Source organism: Coloeus monedula (assembly GCF_965178545.1).
Source record: "Coloeus monedula genome assembly, chromosome: 2".
Lineage (NCBI taxonomy): Eukaryota > Metazoa > Chordata > Aves > Passeriformes > Corvidae > Coloeus > Coloeus monedula.
Window position 1 is genome coordinate 28,264,287 of NC_138782.1, and position 24,540 is coordinate 28,288,826.

The window sequence follows — 24,540 nt, forward strand, 5'->3', positions numbered from 1 at the left end:
CTGTCAGCACCAACGCCTCATCTGTAACATGGGGATCCATAAATAGTTCCCTCCATGACAAGAGAACTGTAGGAATGGAGCCATGAATTTTGGGATAAGTGACAAACAAGCATTGAAAGGGGACATGCAATTACCAAGACAGAAAAACTCACAGTAAGTATCAAGACTTGTGGTCCACTGAGTAGGATACAGAATTAAGAGTCAGGTCAATGCCAGATAACTCGCAAGAATAGAGAACACTGAAAGCCCCTTGTGGCTTCTTAGCAAAGGGTGGGTGTTGGTGTACCCCTCTCCTTCCAAACACTTTTCCAAGGCTGCAGTGGAAAAAGCCCTGATAATAGACTGAAATCAGCACCAGGTACAAGAGCTGGGAAGGCCAGCTTGATCCTAGCAGCAGCCAGTCCTTCCTCTTTCAGATCCAAGCAGTCAGGTTGAATCCCACTCTGAACTCTTCACCTCCTCTCCAGCACGCTTCCCCTCTAAATATAAACTGCACTGCTGACATGATTGCAGCTGGCACTAATCTTTTCAGATGTTTTCCATGTTGTCCTTGGTTTTGTTTGCTATGTTAAATCAGGGAAAATTCTGGTTTAAGCAACAAAGAAGTAGCAAAAATATATGTAGATTAAAAAAAAATATAGATAAGAAAACATAGGAACCAACAGATGGGTGTAGGAAGGGGGGAAAAGAGATTCACAGCAAGCGATTTGATGAGTCTGAATTAGGTTGAGCTAATAATATTAATGTGAAACATTAAAAATCTTGCAAATGTTGGAACGTCTTTCATCTGTAATTCTAATAGAAACAAATCTGTACACTCTGAACAAACATGTTTGCACCAGAGATCTTTGAACACTTATTATGCATTAACAAACTAGTCAGAGCAGAGGTTCCCCTGGTACTTGAGCAGCTAGAGAAAAAACCTGCAGGAGAAAAATTGTAGATAGCAATTGCCTGCAGCTTGTGTCATTCAGTGGAAATACACGAACTTCAGCTAAACTCTGTGTACACAGCTGTGGGAGTACATAAAAATTTAAAAATTACAAGCCTTTCTAAGAACTCACAGCAAAATGCAAACTAGGATGAATAAAAGTAGGAAAACATTATGTACCCTAACAGAGGAATCCTCTCATGCTATTAGATCTCTAGCTTCCTTGTGAAAACACACCTAAAGTGAGAGCAATAAGAGGCTGCTTCTTTTGCTGTTGCAGTGGTGAACACTGCCATGGTATGCAGACAATCCAGGGGTGGTTCAGCAATCACCCAGACTTGCTCTGCGTCACTCCTGATTTTTCCATTGCTATAAAATTGGTGAAGGTGTGAATTTTGGAGGTGAGGCAGCAGGAACAGGGTTCAGAGTTCTGAGCCAAAGAAAGGGAATGGGGAAAGACCTGCTAAAAAACTTTACCAACCCAACACACACATGTCAAAAGACGCCAATATTAGCTGAGCAACAAAAGGACCAAAGAGAGCTGAAAAATGCCAGAGCCCTGTTTTCCCAGTATAACCAGCTGTCACTAACTGCAACCTCACAAAGAGAACAAGGTTTGATATTGAAGGAAAGTTTAGCAGAGGATGTGCTTGCAGTGGCATCCACTGCATGTTACAGTTCCTCCTGTGCCTGCATGGCCAAGCTGGAGGGCAAATGGATACAAAGGCATAATCAGGTTCTCATTAAACAGCTACAGTCCAAGTACCTACATGCTCTAGATGTATTTAGTTGTCATACTGCAGGCTGCTGTGCTTTTCACCATGACTACCAATAAACAAGCTTTCCCATTAATATTTTACAGAATTTTCTTACATGTAGCTCTTCTTTTAACATTGCATTCCCCTTAATTCACCCAAATCCTTGCATAAACATACAGGGAGACGAGGGAAGGGGGCTGTTGCTGTTTGATGAACTAATGTACCGTTCATCATAAAATGTTTGGTCAGAAGCTAGTGTACAAAATCATGTATCCATATCAAGCTGTAATAAGCATAATTTATGAATTTGAATGCTTTTATGTGTTTGTTGCATGCTTAGAAGGAACTTTAAACTTGTAGATTTATCACTGTGATACCTTCTGTTTCTCTTTCTTCAGGCGGACATTTATCTCAAAGACTGGCCCTATGCACGTCAAAGGTCCTTCAGCTGTAAAAGACAAGTGAGGAAGAGGGATGAGGTAACAAAATAATACTAGAAAAACAAGAAGATTTGTTTTTTATGCACTGGAAAACAATAATAATGTCCCTACATTTGTAAAGGACTCTGCCATGTGAGCTTTGTTTTGCACCCAGCCCAAACAGCCCCATTTCTGCCTCTGGGAGCATAAGGATAACCAACAAAATCTCCACTGAGTGTTACTGTGCACATGCTTGAATGAATGAGAACTCTTTAATGCCTTTAAGAGCTAGTAACATTATGTACATTTTAAATAAAAAGAATAGGACAATTTTGTGCCTTCAAAAAGTCTCTAAATACTATGCTTCAGGACACAAAGAGATTCCCTTCAGTAGTCAGTCTAATTTATATCCTCTATACCACGTTAAGCAATGACCAGTTGTTCATATAGAGCCTTTCTTGCTGGAAAGCACTAGATGTTCGTTGCCAGTTGGGTACCAGGACACAAATTGCCGGATTTGGAAAACCGCAGCTCCTGTGCTTCTGTGATATGTCCTTAGCTAGGGATAAAATAATTCAGAGTAATGCCCTATTAACTATCCTGTTAGATGGCTGGTACTACACCAGTAATTTCAGTTAACTCTTTTTTACAGGGTTCAGAAAGGAACCTCAGCCTCCCAGCATATCCTCCTGCACAAGGTTACTCCCTTACCACAGCAAGATCTGCAAAAGAAAACTGTCTGCACCTCTCCCAGTTCATTGCAAGTGCCAGTGTTTGGCTGCAAATGCACCACTTCTACTGGAGATTTAAGCTAACAGATCTCACTACGTGTGGAAATCACTGAGGGCACACACTGCTTTCCTCAAACCCTGTTAAGAGGGGAAAGCATAAGGCAACAACAGTCATGGCTTCTGCAGCTTCAGACTGCTGCAAACTTTTCTTCTCTCTTTTCTGTTCAAAGCTATGACATCTGGGGTTGCAAACTAGCACCAACAAGAATTTCTATTTTGTCTCTAATCGCATACAGGCAAAGGTATCTCAGCTCAATAAATCAAGATTACTGACTCATGCACTGGCTTAGAAGTATTCCTTTTTGGGCTTATGAAAGGAGGGAGGGAGGGAGGGAGGAAAGGAGGGAATAGAGGGAAAGGTGCAAGATTTCCCGTAGGCTGTTAATATGCATAAGCAATTAATTATTCTTAACTGGCTGAAAAATGAACTGGAGCAGAAAACCAAAATCTATTAAAAACAAACAAAAAGCATGAAGAACAACCTAGAGCTTGCATGTTATGTACATGGCACAAATGGGGAATTTTATGTGCAACTCTTGATAATTACTGCTGATGGCAGAAGTTCGATTAGCACTGCTCAGAGCTGGCAGGGCTCCCGCTCAGAGGGCAGATTTCCGCAGACTGCAAAGCACGGCACTAAACACTCCAAGTGTGCCGTAAGGGGGTGGAAGGGCTCTGTGTAATTACACTTCTTGCCAGCCTACAAAAACAACAGCCATCCGCCACTCCAGCCCAAATATAAAATCTGGCAGAAGGGGACTAGACATTCACACCAATCTGCCGTCCTTCTGTTTCAAATGACACATGCTTGTAAACAAACAAACAAAAGTACATTTGGGGTTTTAGACTATGACAAGAAGAAAAAGGAGACTTTTTTTTTAATGCATGGGCTAAAATCTTAATATGCCAACCATCAGTCAAACTCTAATTGCCTAAATTACTAAAAATGCCTTGCAAAATTACAGCAAACACTCTACCTAATGGCTAACATGAAGATATTAAACTGCAAATTAATGACAACTCTGCTATGTCATTAAAGTAGGAGACCTGAGAAAAATGAAAAATTAGATCATTCCAGAGAGCAGACAGGAAAATGCACAGCTTTCATGCACTGCCTACATGTTTGCAATGAAAACCACACAAAATTTGCCTGAGTTCAGATTTCATTGCAAACATGAAACTTAGCTCAAGGGAAAATTTGCTAATGTTTGCATAACTATTCAGTCAACTGGGGCCCAGCCTCAAGCAAAGCTTTATGATCTAAAGAACTGTAAGAAATGTACAGTTTCACATCAAAACTAGGTGAAATGGGGAAAAAATTTGACAGTTTCATTTTGAATTATGATGACATTTTAAATGAAACTTCAGAGGCAAATGTAATAACAACACTGCATGAGGACAAGTGAAGACTGCGTACAATGTGCTGCCTAAAATAATCACAACAATATAAAAAAGTTTAATCTTACTCCAAGGCCCGTCAGAATAAAAGCTGTTCTCACCCTCACAATACACCTTGAGGGACAGAGCAGGGGGCACCCTCAGTTCCATGTTACAGGTGAGAAACTGAGGCACAATGGTTACACGTGAGCAATAAAGCTTGACTGAGAACCTAATTTCTCATCTAAACTTCCTTCCTCTCGCTCAGATTTGCTTCTGCATGCAAAGCCAATCTCATACACACACACACACACCTGTTTCAAGCAGCCCATTAACTCCAAAGGTAAATGGAGTCTCACCAGTCTCAATTTGCACATACTCTGAGCATATCACTCAGGTAGGCTCCACATGTAACTGCTAGTTATTCACTGGGGTATCCTCACATCTTCCTATTGACATCTGGTGCTATCTATTTTCATGCAGTATTTTTTAAAGCAGTTTGCTTCTGTGTTTCTGCTTCTGCCTTATTGAGTCATTCTGGGCTTTGACATCACTGCAGTTGAATTCAGCCTGCCGGGGATATCCAGGGATGGAAACTCTAGTGCACAATCAGACTGGCCTACAAAATAGTTGGCAGCCCTACAGCTGCTCAAAAAAATTGTATTGACTGTGTCCCTTTATACAGGGTTACTAAAACACCCTCCCACATACTCCACAACCAGAGGCTCTCCTTAAGTGAAGAGAATAGTAACAGTAAAATGTATGCTTTGTATGTCAAAGTAGGATTTTACACTGAGATAAGTAACAGAAGAAGCATGGCTTATTTTTATCTTAGTATGCATCATTACAGTCAGATGTATAAACAGTCAACACACTGCTGGGGAGGAAGGGGAGAGTAGAAGGGCATTTTTTCTGGAAGAAGGAAGGAATGGTTTTCTGGTTTGCTTTGGTTTTACAGTCACCTTGTTATCTCAAGATCCATATTCTTGTGTGAGAAAAAAAATTCCCTTTTTATGGTGAAAACATAGCTTTTAACCTCCACCATACGAAGGTAATGATGGAAACATTAACAGTCACTCTCCTTTGAGAGTAATTAATTCCTGGAATAGAGTAGCCTCTGCCAGCAAGATAACATTCAAAAGTGAACAGTATTAAAAAATCCCAATGACAAGGACTATTTAGCAAATTACAAAGCTAAGAAGAATTTTCTGACTAATTTTGGTCCCCAAGTTAAAACATGTTAAAAGGTTGAATTCCCCAAATGGAAAGATCACTTGGCCCAGACTATAAAATACAAAACAGTTTCTTCTGACAGCATTTAAACCAGCACAAATGTCTAAGCCACATAAGAGAGGGACATTATCATTCAGAAGCATTTTGGAAAACTGGAGCAATAGCCATGTTGCAGCTCAAAACATCTGAGGCAGCACAAGCTCAAAGTGGGCCTCCCCACATTCTGGCTTTGCAGAGAGTCATACCAAGAACCGTCATAGTGACATCCCTTCAGCAGCTTAGCAGGGCCTGTGAGATCCCCTATAACACCATTAGTATAATCCAGCAACGTATTTTCCATTTCCAGCCCCATCTCTGCTAACACAAGCATCTTGTAGCCCCCCCACCCTGTCCCTTTTACCATGGTGTGGACATGTGCTTTGCACTCAGTATAAATCAGCTCCAAAACCAGACAGACCCCGGAGTCACTTGGGCCTCACAACTTTAAATGATGCCTAAATTTCATTTTAAACCCAAGCCAGGGTCACCGCCTGTCCTGATTCACTTCTCTATTGTATCACCCCAGCAACAGCTGGTAGATGTGCTCTGAGCGGCTTGTCTCTTGGCACCTAGTGGAAAACCCTCTTTCCTTGTATGAGGAATTGTTCTAATTCTTCCCTGTTATTTATTCTGTGCAGGATATTAGGTGAGCCTCCCAGATACCACCTGAACTGACTGGGACATTGTTAATACCCAAGAACTGAAATTCTGGTTCTGGAATAAAACAAAATCTCAGTGTGACCTACTGTAAATCCATTCATATCACACCCTGAGTTGAAGGCATGTGATTTTGTCAAATGAGGTATCAAGTAAAGGGGCAATGTCAGCAGCCACTGCTTTTCTAAACTGTTTCAATAAATCTGTAGAGTGCTTCCTTAAACATCTAAGCCTCTCAAAACCCCTGTGCAATTTTCTTTTTTCTACAGTCACGGCACGTCGTGGAGACAATCAAAAGTAAATAACTCTTCCTTGAGATGATGGGCACTTGGCAACGACAGATAGAGTTTCTCAAGACAAACTCAAGAGCAGACAGGCTAAACAGGCTGTTTGAGAGTCATACGCTAGAGACAAATGTAAAGTGGCCAAAGGGAGCCAAAACCCTGACACAGGGAATGCATCCAAATTTTAATGAACTAGTTCAATCAGCAAATCCTGGAAATTCAGGATTCACCCAATAAACTCAGACTTTGTCTCCCAGATGTCCACTCACTGACGAGACATTTTAAAAGGCCTAAGGTCTTCTTGGCCAAGCCATTTTTAACTCTTTTTTTTCTAGGAAATGAGCGAGTCCCAAGCACCATAGGCCAACCAGAGCTACATACGTTTTATGCACATAAATGATCATAAGAAACAAAACACAGAGGACCATTTTGCATTATTGTAATTGCAGTTGATAGACTCCAGAAGAACAGGCTATATGACACGTCAGAGGAAGATGAATATGCAAGCTTAAACTATGCACTCGGTGCAAGCTTCATAATTATGCACTCTGAGTCTCTCAGAGCTACAGGCCATCAGCCAAGAGCTACAGAACTCATTTGGCCAGCAAACAGATACAAAAAAAGCCCATCAAAATCCATCATCAGCTTTTATTGCTTTTTTTTCAAGGAATGGCTTCAAGGTACTTTGGAAATATCTTTAAGTCCCCTGGCTGGCGTAGCTAGGTCACCTTGCAGCCTTGACCACTGTTTCTATAACAAGAAGCATCGAAAAGGAATCTTTTCTGCCATGTTAAACAGACATGTTCCTGACTTCACCTCATAAAAAGTCTTTTCTTCACCCCCTCACTTATTCCTCACCACAGTACCAAGTAATTCTATTTTTAGCACAGAAGGAAGTGTCAAGAGAGACTGTCAAGGGTAGTGTACCACAAAGCTGACCCACCACAATTTTAAATACATTTAATAAAACAATTATCCTCAAAGCTCTTTGTTTTCTTAAAATAGAAGACTTCAACCAGGAAGCACTATGAATAAAGTGGGAAAATGCAGTTATTGGTGAGAAAGAAGACAGTAGGTTTGCTGCTGCCAGGATGGGGAAAACATAAATGCTGAAAAACTGAGGGGTTTCTTTTTGCTATTATTTATATAAACTTTAAGTGAGAAATTCTTGTTCACATTTTTTTTAACAGACCATGGCAACATTTCAAAGCTGCTGGTAAATGTTTCAAAACCCATTTAAATAAAGTAATGCAGATCTAAATTTAGCCTTTTGTTGTTTTGATCCTGTCAACCTTTTTTGTTGCAAATGTTTCTCTAGCATCATTCAGGTCTGCATCTGTGGGTCTACTCATTTATCTTGCTTTGAAACAAAAAATCCACTTTTGGAGAACGGGCAACCTAAACTTTGGAGTTCTGATCTTGTAAAGGATCATGCAGACACAAAAAATTTCAGTATTGCATTCATGTCCATGTGTCAAATGTAGAGGGACAGACTGTGACCTCACATTCAAGAACTGAATTAAAGAAAAAGTACAAGAAAGGTCTTGCCAAATAAAGTCCTCTCCACACGACCTTAACAGGAAAAGGATCTGTATTATAGAAAACCTCACAACCTTTACCAGCTGTAATCTCTATTGTCAAAATTCCCAAGAAGTGGGCTGAATCCTTGGTATCCACAGAAGTTAGTCAGCTGTCATTAAGAGAGTCCTGAAGTCATCTTCTTCGTGTCAGGTTCAAATAAATGTGCTCCACAACCATCATTAATGCCCTGATATTTCGCAGCTTTCCTAAAAACACATAAATTACAAATAGTCCAGAGAGAATTTTCAAATGGATAACCCACAGGTTATACATATGAAAAGCATATAAAAAGCAAAGCACATTTCTGCAGGAGCACAGCATTTTTCATGTTTGCCAGAGGCACGGGAGGGAAATGTATCCCTAAGCTCCTTCTCTTTTGGTCTCCAATACTCCTAGTTCTCCTCTAAATATTACAAAAACACTCCTAATTTTCCACTGCAGTGTCAGTGTAGAGGTATTGGGAAGAAGAAATCAGATGCAGAACTTGTTTTCAGGTTCTGCTGCAGGGTTGAGATTTGAGAGAGGTGCACAAAACCCGCATTACCATACTTTGTATTATGTAAGAGCAAATGCAGCCCATGTTTGACTGGAGCAGTGGGGTAGCTGCCACCATACTCCATGGCAGAGGGACACACCACCACCTCCAGCTGTAAGACAAGAAGCTGAGAGAGACCCAGTAAATCAACACTTTCATAGACAAGTAATTATGGAGGAGGCAGAGACTTACCAAAATGATTTTGATACTGTAATGTTAACAACATACACCACAGCATGATGTACTTTTCCCAACATGACAGCGGCTGAGTGCCATCATTGTCACATATCAGGATCTTTCTAGAAGAGGAAAGGAAAAGGTTGGCTTTCCACTTCAGCAAAATGTTTGAATTTAAGCATCTGTGTAGTTTCTTAGTATTTAGTCTGCCTTTGCGCAACATTTGAAAGTGAAAGGATCAGAACTATAAATCTGGATGTCACAACAAAGGGTTCATCTGTAAACAGCAACCTGACAAATCCAACAGACTAGTCTGTTAACTATGACAAAATAAGGAATGAAGTCATTATTATTTGCAGAACTAGCTGCATGATATTTGTCTTAATGGTGTCTTTATATGTTTACGTGTGCATGTTTACATGTAAAAAAAAATCACTTATCAACAAGTTTTTCAGCTTTATTTTCAGCCACAAGAATTCAGTAAGTGGTATCATTTGAGACAAACCACAAGCAGTGCAGAGAAAAGTAACTGAAGTTTAAATGAAGACCTTGCTCAGGCTTTTCTTTATGCTTCTCCAAATTTGGAGATAATTACTACCAGCAAGAGATGGATTTATTCCTTGCACTCTCCTTTAAATAAATAAAAAAGCCGAGATGACAGATTGCATAGAATTATCCTTATACATACTCAAACATCTTTTTGCATGCTCTGAACATACAGTCTGAACCGTGCAGCCTCAGAACTGCTCCAGCTTGCCAAATTCCAGGGTGCAAGTTGTAACACTGGTGCAATGAAGCTGTACTGCCCTATAGTACATTGATAGCAGGCATGGGTCTAGTACTGTTTCCTGTGTCAAACCACAGCAACATCACTTGTGACTATTACTAGTAATAAAAGCTTGAAAAGCATTCCTCACCATTGCACATGCACAGTCACAGGTGCTCCGGTCTTCTACATTTATTCTAAAAAGACATGTTAAAAATTTATGTTGGCAAATTTCTTGGCTTCAGATGCTGCCTCTGCCCTTCTGAATCTCCAGTAATAACTATAACAGCTTTCCAAATGAACAAACTGATAAGTACTGGACCAAAACTACAGCACAGGAATATCCCATGGAGATCAATGGACTACCCAAATGCATTAAATTTAGCAGGAATAGTGCCATACGAATATTCATCTTCACATTGATCAATTAAAATTCTCACAAAGTCCAGAAGGACATGTTTCCTTTTCACAGAAAATATCCCTAATTCTTTGCTTTTCAGGGGGCTGAGGATAAAAGAAAGAATGATAGTCCGTATGCAAGGAGATGCTTTTAATTTTGTCCCACTGAACTTCCAGGACCCACAGTGGGAGCTTAAAATGCATCTGTGACTTGGATTTGGTTGTTTCCAAATAGTTGTTAGTTGTCCCTGACTGTTGGCATCTAAACAAAATTAAATAATAAAAAAATAATAATATAACCATGCTTTATTAATGAGGCTTTAGATACAAATCCAATTCCTTAATTTGCCAGAAAAGCCATATACAGAAGTAAAAAAACCTCCCTAACTCTAATCTGCAGCTTGGTAACATCTTTTACAAACCACAGTTTGCGTAAGCTATTTGCAGTATGGTCAGGTACACCTCAAAATCTGATCTCCATTTAGATTCCAAGAGTGCTTTGCATGAAGTACCTACTAAACAAGTGACAAAACTACTTTTCTCTTTTCCAGTTCAATATTAGATGTACATATCAGCTATGTACTGCTGCATGGGTATCTTTAGAAATATGTTCCCAGTTTATGTCCCCATTTCACAGCAGGGTACACAAACTTGCATTGGTTTCTGCTGCATCTGCCAAAAGGTTCAGAATGACACAGACCTTTAAATCGGAAAACATGTTGTACTGTGCATTTAAAACCTTGCTCAGCTCTATTTGTTATTGCTAGATTAATGAATAATAACACCCCATTTGTGTGTTTCATTATGAAATACAATATGCCCACACAGAGCTAATCATACAGTCCATCGAGTAAGCAAAATTCAGGGGAAGAAAATAAAGGCTGATATTAGAGTATGATAACAGCAAAAGAACCACAGGGGACTTCCCCCTGAATTTCAAACCCTCTTGGTAACTGCCCTAGTACTGAAGATGGAAATGAACTGGATCACAAACCTCTGAAGAACAGATTTGCAAACCCCTACCCAGGCTCAACACCCATAAGATCTTCCATTCATTACAGGACCATCTAAATAACACCATTAAAAAACATTTCTCTGCTTGAAGACAAGTTCCCAGTTCTCACCCACAGAGGTTTCATCCACATGAGTGAGAAGATAAAATAAGATTTCTTACATGATGAAGGCTGTAAGCAGAGGAAGAACAGAACTGTTGGAGAGATCCATGGATAAAAGTCAGTTGAAAAGACTGCTCACTAAGACTTCAGCAAATCGTGACACAGGCAGCCACAGCCTGTAGTTTCCAAGCAGTACAAGCAGGGACTCTGTGCAAACCCAACACCTTCCTGAGGCAGAAGCTGCAGTACCACCTCAGTACCCAGCTTTAGGAGACCCAGAGCCACCGCTCCCCAGCCGTGCTATGACTCCAGAACACCTGAGCACACTCTGCAGCAGTTTTGGGCCCTGCTGTCTCCCACTTTTCAAATGTTGCTGGTTCCCTAATGAAAGTACTGGTCTTGTGTCTTTCATCATATAAAAATACACTGTTCACAGGGTCAGACAGGTAGGTCACCCCTGAGGCAGAGCCTCTTACTGTTGTCCATGGAAATTGTGTTCAATGGCAAATTTTCTGATATCTATTCAAGAAGAAAGAAAGAACAAGACCTGATTTTTTTTGTTTAGAGCTTCTCAATCACTTATGATGGCTAAGGACACAGTCCTTTAACACATCCATCTGACCATTGCTGTCCTCTAGCAGAGAGTCATCAGCTCTAATGGCTTTGGTCTGGATGAAGCTGCAGTGCTACTTTATGGCTGTTTGCAAGTATCATTTCTCATCCCCAGTACCAGCATCACACACCATATGCTTTGGCTCAGTACAAGGCAGGAGAGAACACGTGGCTTCAGGCTGTACTGAGCACAGAGCCTGTTCTCTAGCACTTCCTACACCAACACTGTACTTGAAACCATAGTTCCGTGCTAGGAAAATTTCTTTTCACCAGCTTGCAAGAGACAGGAGCAAACAGACTCCAACTCAGGGGTCAGGAGACTATCTGAAGAGATGAGGAAAGCCTCACCACAGTTTCCTGCAGCTGTCATTGCAAGAACTGACACGCATCACAAAGTCAGCATGGTAGCTATCATTTTCTTTTGAGGTCTAGTGATAGCAGCTTTCTCATGTAACATCTTCAGACTCTTGCACCAGCCATATCAGGCATCATTGCTATTTCAACAGCATCAGCACAAACAATCTCCTATGTAGTCCTATTTTGCCAGCTCAAAAAGATGGATTTGTTTGGTCATTCAGTCTCATTAAACTAGCTAAATGCTGGCATTGCCTTAGAAAATACCCTATGATTATTAGGCAGCCACAAGAGAAATGAGCATTAGTTTTCCACAAATCTACTTGTATTCTGAAAAGGACCCTGTGCTTTCTAGTGTGAGGCTGGGGAGATCAGTGATAAATGTCTTGCAAGCTCAGGGCACACATACTGAGCTACTTAACAAGCCTGTGCAATTTTGTCTTTTGTCTTAAACATAAGGACCTCAGACACCAGGAAGAAAAGACAGCATATCTGAAAAGAGTAAAATATCCTTCATTCTTCCTCTAAATCTGCAGATATTTGAAAGAGACCAAGAAATGAAAAGGTCAGCGTCCCTAAAAACATTATGTGAGAGTCCATGAAGGAGCAACTGTGTTGCAGAAAACTCTCACAGCACAGGCACCACCACAAACACCAGGTTTAAGTACAAATCCTTTTCCTTCCAGCACTTGATGCCTTCATGAGCGGGAATGCCATAGGGAGCCAAACTTGTGGTTTGGTGTAGCAACTCTACCTTTATCCTGAATACAAAGTTTTGCAGAAAAAAGTGACAGAATTTTGCTGCAGGCACTATAACTAAGCAACTGTGCTCTGCAATGATGGAAAATGGGGAATACAGAGGAAGCTCAAGAGACATCGTTTGGTTTGTGAAAGAGTCAAGTGCTTTATTTTCAGTCCATCCCCAAATCTTTGTCTTGATATTTTGCACCTCTTCAAGACAGAACCAAGACACATGCACTGATTTCTACTGTGTCTAGCCATTCCATCATCCCCCACATTTTCCCAGAAACAGCACAACAGAGGACACCAGCCTTGGCATCAATAAAGCTCTCGGTTCAACAAAAAATGCTGCATGTCATTTTGCATCCCATTTTTATTCAAATCAGCATCAGGTCTCCACACAGAGGTAATCATAGATAGCTCCCACCAATACATGCTTAGCAAAGACATAATGTATATACAATGAAAAAACAGTGGTCAGACAATCCTGCAAATTAAATTTGTTAGGCCCAGGTCAGAAATCAAATATTTGTGACAAGTCAGTCTATTTAACACCTTTTATCCCAAATTTAAACAGGATTACAGTAGGCTTGACATCTTATTAGCTTTATAAAGAGGCAACAAGTAAATGACACAGCAAACAGTTATTTACGGATACAAATATTTTTCTCAAGCTGGCACTTAAAGTCAAATGATATTTTTATTAGAAATTTAAATAACAAACTAATTTTTGTCCATTTGGCCTTGAAAGAAAGCATCATATTAACACTTCGCTCATCTCTCCCTTTATGTAAAGCCATTGATTTTCTCAACTGAAAACATGGTGCCCATGGGCACAGCTCCTGGACATGGCCAGTGAGTCAATACACCTGGGAGGCATCAGCTGTAAATTGTGAAGAGTAGTAGATTATGTCCAGAGCAAAATACATAAGAAGAAGTACTTTTTCTAGAGTTTGGCCATGTTATACTACTGTTCAAAAAGAATGGGCAACTGGTTGTAGACACATAGAAAAACCAGCCTGCAAAAGTCTTCAAAAGGTCATTGAGATTATTCCCCCAACTTGCTGTTGCCCTAAGGCAAGATGAACTCTACCTATGTGTTTCCTGCCTGATGGTTGTCTAACCTACCAGAATTTCTACTACTGGAGGTCCTTTACAGCTTCCCCAGATAATTTTTACCGGTTCTTTACAATCTGTCTGTCTTTACCAGTAGAAAAACTGACCTAAGCCTTGCTTGTGCTAGTCTATGCCCATTAACTTCCTCTCCTACCTGCCAGGGCCATGGTTACCAGATTGACCCCTTCCTCTTTGCAGCTGCTTGGTACATACTTCAAATCTATGATTTCCTTTCTCATGTAGGTTAAGAAAATCTGATTTCAATATTCCATGCAGATGTTTCTTCAATCCCTTAAACTTCTATTTTAGTTCTTCTACCCAACTGATTATACCTGCAACAAAAACCTAAAACCAGGAGGGTAATATGAGATCAGAAGGTACTTTTTACGCAGCTGAAAAGCTGTGACCTTTTAGAACCTTCCAAAGCATCTGCCTTTTTCCTCCTTGAAATCACACAACACTGTTGATAACTGTTCAGCTGCTTAGCCATGACTGTACCAAACACTTTTCTATTAAACAACTATCTTGACTATTGTCTGTCCTGCATCTGTACTGCTGCCTATTCACATCATCCTCCTCTGCACTTACTCCTACTGAAATACATCCCATTTCTTCAGAATGCTTCTTCAATTTCTCTTCAAATTTTATACATTCCTCAGTTTGGGTGTTATCTAGAAACTTAAAATGTGTCGTCATCCAAATGGTGTAAATTTTCAACAAAACCAAGGTCCAGAAATACCTCCTCAGAGCCCTGCTCAGGGGCACACTATTATAACAAAGGATCATTGATAACATCCTCCTTCCAATTAGTTTGTCACTGTCTACAAGAATCTCATCTTCTGTTTCCCACACTTTGTTATGAGGGTGTCATATAAACCCGAGTCATAACTCCAGCAAACTCAAGACATAAAGCATTTTAAGTTACGCAATGCCTTTTATCTGTTTTTAGCCTTCCCTCCCACAGTCACCACCCAAGGAGAAACCAGAGACTCTGCAACTGGACTTGTTACCAGAAGCAGCATGAACTTGAGCTTGTGGTTGCACTTTCAGCAACAATACTCCACAAGTAAGCTTAAGCCGTCTCTGCTCTCGGCTGCTCATTCACACCTTCGTGCTGCTTAGAACCGTGTGCATCACACTTGTGTGTGGCAAACAGAATCTGAAAACCAAACAACCCAAATGCCTGTGCCAGCACAGGAAAGAGGCAACATTATGGTTAGTTCTGAAAAAGAAAAGTTTCCTAACCTACACCGGTATTTTAATAAGAACATGAAAGTCAAGCCTAAACTTCTGAGACTGAATTTCTTATTAACTAGCTAGTTACAGATTTCAAAGAGAAATACAGAGCTGCTTAAGCTGTATAAAGGTATTAATTTTGTCAAGAACCAGGCAAGATATAAGTGGAAGCATCTTGTGGTGCTCATCACCATCTGCATGCTGGCAGTCACTGACCCTTAGGTCAGTGACTCACCAGAGCAGGCGTGCACGCAAATTCAGACAGTTTCTTTCCATGTGCCAGTGAAGAGCTATGCATGCTGCAAGTTGCAATCAGTGGGCCATGCTGAAGCATTAGAGACCTGTCTTCAGTCAATATACTTAGATCCTAGACTGAAAAAAGTCAACCTTTTTATAGTCTTTGTGATTCTCATGAATCTGACCTCATAACAAGATAGCAATTTCATAAATTACTTGAATTTTAAAGAAAGCTGGAATCCAAATTGTGTCATGTATAAACAATGTCTCCCTACATTAATGTGTGTTGGATTCCTGCAAAGTGAGATAAGTTTGCATATATGCTTCAGAACATAATGCATCCTTCCACATGTCTTATTACTCATCCTTCCACATATCTATTACTCATGTACATAGGACCCAATCCAGAACACCATCTTCACAGACAGTCAGTGCAAGCACATTCCCTTTCAAGCCATGGGACAAAGCCACAACTGAATTTAAAGTCAATGCCAGAAGGAGGATGACAGTACTTGTTTCTTGTTAATGTGGCTGTCCTCCCTGTCACTGCATTAAATGATAGACCTTTAAACATGCTATCACATCAAACAGCAGAGACAGAAACATTAATTTGCCTTCTGCTATTTTGGACATGACAGCAACTATTTTTTAATTAAGTTTCCATTCATAATCAGGCTTCCAACATGTGAGTTCAGTGTTCTCTATTTGATTATTTTAAGGGTCGCTTATACAAGACAGCCAAGGCTATTATTACTTTTATTTCTGTGTGTGAAAAGGCAAAGAGTCATGAAATAGCTTACATTCCTAAAGCCTGTTGCCACTGGGCAGGAGTGCTCTGGATCATCACCACTGGCAACAATAGACAGTGCTGTAAAAATAGCATGTACAGATGCAGCACAACAGACCAGCTGGCCATCTTAGGACAAGGGAAATGCAGCTCTTATGACCTCGGCAGTAGTTGCCTGTGCCAGTTTAAATCTCCAGCAGAGGAATTTAAATGGACGTTGATAACAGCCCAAATAGACTCTACCTTCAGTAATGAGATGAATTCTCATTGTTATTGCTGGTTCTGTCTATAATAAAGATGCAAGATCTTTTCAGTAACATATGGAAAATCATTACAGCCACAGTCCAAAAGTAATTGCTCGTGGGCAGTGTGCTGTTGACTCCCTTCAATTTGTGGCTTCATCACTTCACCCATGACCTGGAGGAATAATTTCTCCTTCACCAACACAGCAGCAGTTTAGTTTCCATACTCATTAATATCTGGTGCCTCTTAAAATTATAGTTCTCAGCAAATCCAAAAGTCATAGAACATCTTAATGTCTATGAAATTCTGTGTCCACCATGACCATGTGGTACTGAATTCTTGATTTATGTTAGATTTACTAAATTAAATGACATAACAGATTTGGCTTTTGAAAACAAATTTGGAAGATGGAATATTCCAGTTGCTATGAAAAAGCCCAGAGAGAAAAATCATGCTGTATTGGCAGAGAAAGATATGGACAGCATGATAAGAGAGAGCACAGTATGCATAATCCAACTTCAGACTTCCCAAAGACAATCCTGATTACACCCTCCATGAATGGGAGCCAGCTGCAAAGTTTACAGCCCTCATGAAGCAGAAAGAGAGAATATCTGAGTCTGTGGGGTCAATTCAAAGCCATAATTAGAACTATTACATCTTTCACCCTTCCAGCTCCCAAGATTTTACCAGGTGTCAGTTAGACATAGAAGAGAATGGGGCTTAGCCATGACCATTCCCAACCTGGTTGTTCCCCTACTGCCTGCACCCCTCCCCAGTCAGCTTGGCACTGGCTGGGCATTTTCAAGTTTAGACACTGGATAGAAATCTCAAAGTTTTGTAAAAAAACTGTGGCCAAGAGATTTTATTTAGTGCTCTCTACTTGTGGAAAAACAGGCAGAAAGCAGCAGCAGCAAGTCCACTTAACATGTGGACAGTCAACACATGCATGGCATGTAGTGCCTTGCTCAGTTGGGCTAACTAGGAGTACCTAGGGAGGAGAGAAGAACAAAAGGCAGTGAAAGGTTACACAGCCATAGCAAATACTGGCTCTCCTGACCCTATTTCTCATTAATCAAATTTGTTTGCAAGTTTATAATTTAAAAATATGAAAATAAGAACAATTCAAACTGCCTTAAAATGCTATGGATTGAATGACTCTCTGAAACACAACAAATCAAAGTAACTTATTTTTATTTTTAATAAAGGAAATCTCTACTTAAAATCAAGACTGGAAGATTTTTGCCTTTATTGTTTTTGAAAGACTTCCTCTAGTTCCAGACAGAAATAATTCAAGGAAGTCTTACATAAGAGATCTGATTAGGTGATCCCCAACAGTCCTCTTTGTCTTCAAAACCTATGAATCTGTTTTCAGACACTGCATAAAAATCAAGAAACTGAGTCTCATAAAAATTATCTTGAGGGTTCTTATCAAAGGAAAATTGGTTTGCATATTTCTAAGTCAAAGTACCTGCATAAAAAGAAAGTGCAAATATGAAACAACTGAGAGATTTCAATTTGAAAAATCCAAATTGAAAAGAGTGGAGATAAGTTCACATCCTGAGAGGATAGATGTATAGGCCTCCAAATTTTTCCAATAATCCTCTTAGTTATCCTTACTTCAAACCAGGCTACCATTCCCTTATGCCAACATACCCCCACACTTGTACCTGTCACTTGCAGTGAACTTTCTGACAATGTTCACTTGCAGTCTGACCTCTTGTGCAGGGCCTAAGAGGGTCCACTGTGATCTGTATGTCAGTACTCACACACCATCTGTTCTTTCAAAGGAGGAATAAATTCTTTCTTTCCATATGAACTCTGAAACCTGACCAGAACACGTAGTCACAGCAGCCACTTGCATTGAGAGGTGTGAGGTCAGAGAGAGCATGACCCCCCACCCTTTTCCTGATACTGATGCAATAGTTCCGTGTATCCACACACTGCTGCTCTATATGGAAGGAAAATACATTGCAAATGAGTATGAATGTTAGTTAGCCTGGAAAAATATGAGACAGAGAAACCTTGTCCTTAATAAGCCTACTTGAGGAAAGGACAAAGGCTACTGTAAATAAAATCCCAAAGATACCATTACAGTAAAAAGTCTAAGAATTGTTTTTGACAGTAATTTCCTATACCCCTAATTTAGACGCAAGGATACACACCCCCACTTTTTTTTTCTTATTCTTTCAAAAAATTCTTCCTGTCAAGCCATATGACCTGCTTAGAACAGGAAAAAATGGCTAAATAGAGCAAGATATTTTTAGCATTCCTGAAGGAGCTTCTTCCAAATGTCATTCATTATAGAGCTACGTGAAATCATCTCTCTGGACACTCACTCCAGAATCTAGGACAAAGTGAACAACTTCAGCCACAGCCCACCCCAGAGAAATACTGGATTCCCTGTTCCAGCATTATGCATTCAATTCAAATTGGTTTGTTCCTTAGCCAAGGGACACAGCAACATAATTTACTATTTCCCTTTTGAATATCCAATACAGAATAAATCTGATCTTCTGGGGAAGTGTTTTGACAGTCTAGCCTGAAAGCACATCATCTGTTTCCTGGAGCTTCCTTCCAAAACTTCAGCTAATTTTACACCATTGCATCATGAGGTCTTAGGAAAAGACAGGTGGAAGGGAATTAAATGGTCTACAAAGAATGAACAACAACAACAAAAGGTTCTAAAAACCGAGTCAACATTTTGTATCTATCGCCCTTTTGTTGCAAAGCACCTGCAATGTTGCACCTCAAAAGTAAGATTGTTAGCTTTCAAATATCATGCTAATAATTATTTTCTTACGTAACATCTCACCCTAATCTCTCACAGCATCTTTTGTGTTTTGAACCAAATCTCCACTTGTAAGTGCAAGGAAATACAAACCAAATAATATTTCCTGGCAATACCATGACTCATCTTTCTCTACAATCCTCTGTTTCTTTCAGGGTGGCAGTTTTTCTGCCTCCCCAGTTTTTTACAGACATTTTACATGATGAACCACACACAAGAAAAAGCAAGATTTGGGTTTGTATTGCCTACCTGTGGTCTTCCTCAACTCCTCCCAGCCAGCTGCACATAAATTACACATATTGGCATCACATCACAGTCTCTCATGATTATTCAGGTGTAGAATGATGCCAGTTCAACATTCACTGATGATGTTTCTCCAGCCTCATGGAAATTCACGTAAGTAGAAGTTGAATGTGTGGTACCTTTTAGGATCTGCAAGTAAGCTTTTAGTCTACATGCAGTTTTCTCTACTGTGAATGCTTAACTGGTTTACAGAAAGGGACCAACTTTCAACACAATTAAGTGGGCAGACTTAGAGAGGAATAGTTGTGCAAAGAAGAAAAACTCTTGTATGGGCAACACAAACAGCTGTGATAGGACACGTTAACAATGGCAGGCCAACTGTACTTCTGTTTTATTCCCTGTGACTCAGCTGCCCATGTCTGACATTCACAGCATAGAGGTCTCACGTCGCTAAAATTTGGACAGGAATAAAAGAACAAAAGCAGATATTTTATTCACAGTCACACTAAAACTGTATTTCACTACTTTTTTCTTGTAGAGAAAGAAAGAGAAAAAAGGCTTTCTCCTTTTCTTGGAGGAGAAAGCCAAGAGAAATTATAATACTTAACTAGCATATAACCCTGGAGGAGAATGCAGTACTCAATGAATCCCTTCATTGATTGCAAAGGATGTATAAAATACTGATATGGACCTTTCCTAGCCATCAATTTTTCCAATCTTTAACATTATTTCACTTCCATTGTAATTTATCCTTCATTCTTTCTGCCATTTTTTATTTTTTCCTCATTTTCTTTCTTTAATTCTCTAATCCTCCTTTATTTATTTCTCATCTTTCAAAAGGGTTGAGAAACTGACCCATTTGAACACACTTTTAAAAGTCTGTCCGTTCTTATGTTTTCAGTACCTACCAATGTATTTGATGATAAGTAGAAGAACAAGGAAGCCTGATGGCAGCATTAATCCGCCTCCAAAATCACCTGAAGGTGAAATAAAAGTCAAGGAGATGACTTTTGCCCCTTTTCTCTTTTAAAATGCTCCTGCTTTCAGTTGCTCTTGCTTGTGGAATGTACAAGCTTGTCCTACAGGACATTGGATCCCACGCAGCTCTGTCATTTCATAATCAAACCCAGAATGTGCACCCATAGATGGAAGGAGGAGGCTGTTTTCAACCAAGTTAGTGGACCCATTTTGAAGCCCTGCATAATCCATAATTCACATGCAGAATGGCTTAAGCAGATCTCCTATATGTCTGCTACCAAATACCTTAAGTGGAGAGAAATCTGTTAAATTGGCCCTTTCTGTACATATATCACTGCTTGAACAAGGCAAAGAGTAATGGCAAAAGGACTTTTTAGCCACCATCTCTTAATCTAAATTTACCCAGAACACTTCCTAGATTATTTTTTCTCTTTTTTTTTTATTGTTTTTGTTATTTTTTTTAAAGCTCTCAGCCAGTGTTGGCAAAGTTTGTAAACACGGACAAGGCCTCAGTAAAATTTTGGGAGAAGATATTTTTAGGAAAAGTAAACCCTGTCTAGCCCAAAGTGATTACTTGTTAAATAAATAGAGTGCTTTATCATCCTGCAGTTGGGTAAGATTAATTTTTTTTTTTTTTTTTTTTTTTTTTTTTTGAGTAGTCATGAGGTTTTGCCAGTTTAAGCACAAACATAGTGGGAAGAATTTTAGTCCAATGGTTGTATAGTTTTCAAGGCTGCCTGACTCAAAAGTAAGTGAGCTCATCCTCAGCCCTGTGCTTAAAAATTGATTGGTGTCTAGTGAAATCCAAAATCCTCAATTAGGTCCCAATACCCACTGTAGAGCACATCAGAATAAATTAGTGTCAAAGATAGCAATTTAGACAAAAAGTGGGGCAAGAAACCATCCAAGTTAGTCAAGAGGAACTGCTTAAAAAGATGATCACCTGTAAAGAGGATTCAGTCCTGAAACACCTCCAGCCAACAGGAAACTACACCTGCTTTCTATCACAATTACACCTGATCCCACTATTACTACATCCCATAAAAGATGAAGCTTTCCTCATCCTACCAGAAATGGTTAACAGTGAAAAATATGCTTAAAACTTTTATAGTACTTAAGGGGAGAAGAAATAAACAAAACACCTTAAAACTATTTAGACAAGATTCAATTGTAGTCAGCAAGCACTGACTATTATTGAGAAAGCTTCAGCAATTCCAAATGTCTTCAAAAGAGAACAAAGAATACCAAGCCTCCAGGTAAGAAAAGGGATCCAGGAAGTAGAAATGTAACAGCATTGAAGGACATGGGGTACTATGGCCTGTTAGGATCTGTGTATCATTTAGGTCATGAAACAATTTATAAGCAGATATACAACAGTCATGTCTCAAGTCTTGAAGTAAAAAGGCCAACAGGAACCCCCAAAGTAATATAACTATATATATATCAGACCATTTCCAAATGTTATGTTTTCACTTGCTTAGGTAGGAGTCCAGCTGTGGACCACTTGGAAACTGTTCCTCAAAACACCAGGAGGTACCACAACACAAAAGTATGTGATGAAGGAGAAATAAATATTGGCAGACTTGCCAAGAAGAAATGAAGAAATGTTAATCTAAATTCTTCTGCTGACAAGCAGGATATATCCCTAAGAAAATTATAACATATTCACCTTATGTACACACACGCAAACACTGGGTTTTGTGAGATCTTATTTGAGCTCACTAATATTCTCCTAAAGAGATTAGGGAAATAACTATGACACACACAAAAAACTTGTTGGGAATAAAAAAAGGTCACTACTACTAGAAATGTGAACCAGGCCAAGAGAGAGGCTGCTCAGCTGAAGCTCTAAAACCCCGCTACCAATGAACCTGGACTAATTCAACAGAAGAAGCTGTCCTGTCCTAGACTGTACTGTGCTGGTGCAAAACAGCATCTGCCATATATTTGTACAGAACTTTATCTATGTGATATCTCCAAGCTGAACAGAAAGGTTGTGACGTTCTACATTTGGGCATTTGCAAGGAGCTCAAAAGAGAAGCATTCCAAATCCTGCCCAAATTCTCTATGCTGACTCTTTGGTCATTAGCTCCTCCTGTCTCAGGGGCTGAATCATCCAGCTCTGTTACAGCTCCTAGATGGTTTTGTTGATTTTGGGGGTTTGTGGAGTTTTTTTAAGTCTCCTTAAATATTTATTGGATTCAGGACTATACCAGATGTGCTTTTACATGTCTGAGGCATTGTTTGTAATCAAATCAAAGCTTTGTTTTAAGAACAGATACTCAGGTGATGATCCTGAAACAGCTTCTGCAACAACTTAGGGTGAACCAGTTTCAGGGAGGTAAAAATTATCCTGCAATCAGGTACTCCTTTTTACTTTATTTCAAAGAACCACAGAAACCTTACATACTTACATCCAAATTAGCATTTTAAACCATGCTTGGCTGTTCCATATCCTCAAAATTATGTAGGTGTGAAATAAAGCAAAAAAAGAAAAGTTTTGTACACTGTTATATTTAAACTCTAGATATCCTAAGTAAAGCTACAGATATTACTTGATTGCTATGCAGTACAATATATGTTATTATGGCAACTCATGAGTTATGGATACAACGTTGGTATCTATCAGCTGTCAGAGCTTCTGCAGATCCTGCTAAAATCCAGGAGTGCCTTCAGTTCCCCCAGCTTTGCAAAAGAGAGAACATGCATCTGGCGTGGTGTGTGCTGCATATACGAAGTTCATGGCCAAGCCCAGCATTTTTTAAACAGGAAATTCCTAGGGGCCAAATCTCAAAGCTGTTATTTAGCTCTATGTTGTGCCAAGAGTCTTTTCAATTCCAGCACAGTCCTACAAACCAAAACAAGAGTCGTCTCTCACGAAATTCAGGGTTCAGATCAATGACTTAAAATTACTTATTTTCCTTAAGTGAGGGCCACTCCTCGATTTGATCTCTATTGCAAAGACAAAGAGGTTTAGCCATTTGGGACTAACATAGTCAACAAAAATGAAAGTTACACACAATCTTTGTCTTCCCCTATCTCACCATAAGGTCCCAAGGAATCTGGTATGGTACAGCTTTGAGCACAAAGCAAAGCAGAGCAATGCACCAGGTATACATACATCAAGGACTATATCTTGGGGCAAAATCTTTTAACCCTACTACACCACATAGCTGACAATCAACTTGAACAACTCAAACATACATCACAAGCAACTCTGGTGCTGATTGTAGTCCAGTGTGCTATGTCTTACACCTCCTCTATCATAGTTACCCTTTTTCTATAACAATTGTACAGATTACTCACCAGTCTGGAGGGGTCAGAGTAGTGGGTCTCAAAATAGACTTTGATATCCTACCTGACAGACTCTTGAAGCATTGATAGTACTCCATGAGATAGTACTACAGCAACAATGACATGCTGATAGCAGAAAAAAATTTGTACTGAAGAGGCACAAAACATGAATGGTGGTTGTTTGAAAACAAATGTTTTCACAGCTAATGTTTCACAAACTTCTAAACATAAGGGAGCCAATGCTACAAATACATTAAAATCTAACCTCTTAACTAAATTTTGAATAAATCTTGCAGATTCTTCCTGTCTCCAGAAAAAAAAGATGTAAAATGAGAAATATTCATTATTTTATTATGCTTAGAAAACAAGAGATAGCACTGTTTCTTATGTAAGTAGTTGCATAGAAACTCCTAGACAATAAAACCACAGTGCCAATCTCTCTCCCAAGATACACTTCATACAATCCCCTGCAGATACACAGACCTGCATGGGGTATAGAATAGCAAAGATGTGAGCAGCAACCTTAAATCCAGAATGAGCTGTAAACAAAGTAACATTCAAAGACTGTTCATAGAGCTTATTATTAAAAAGTACTCTTACTGACTGGAGAATTAGCAATTTTCACTCCTTCTGCCTTCCGAGGGTGATGTCATGTACAATTTAGAGAGCATTTGTTGTTGTACGAGCATGAGTAGGTTGGTGACTAGCCATTAATCTCTGAAGGCCTCCAGCAAAGGAGTAGGAAACGGAATAGCAATTGCATTCAATGCAGAAAACCTCATCACTACTCAATTCACACACCTGGAGTGATCCTCAGGCTAAACATGCTCAGAGAACAGGGTGGCAGTA

At 39.6% G+C, this 24,540-nt stretch overlaps 1 long non-coding RNA gene across 1 annotated transcript; it reads left to right on the plus strand.

Moving 5' to 3' along the window:
* Positions 1-99: 99 nt before the first annotated feature.
* LOC309570023 lies at positions 100-2,984 on the plus strand. The gene is made up of 3 exons (XR_014226230.1): positions 100-153; positions 2,088-2,168; positions 2,761-2,984. It is a non-coding gene; the product is annotated as an uncharacterized lncRNA (long non-coding RNA).
* Positions 2,985-24,540: the final 21,556 nt, after the last annotated feature.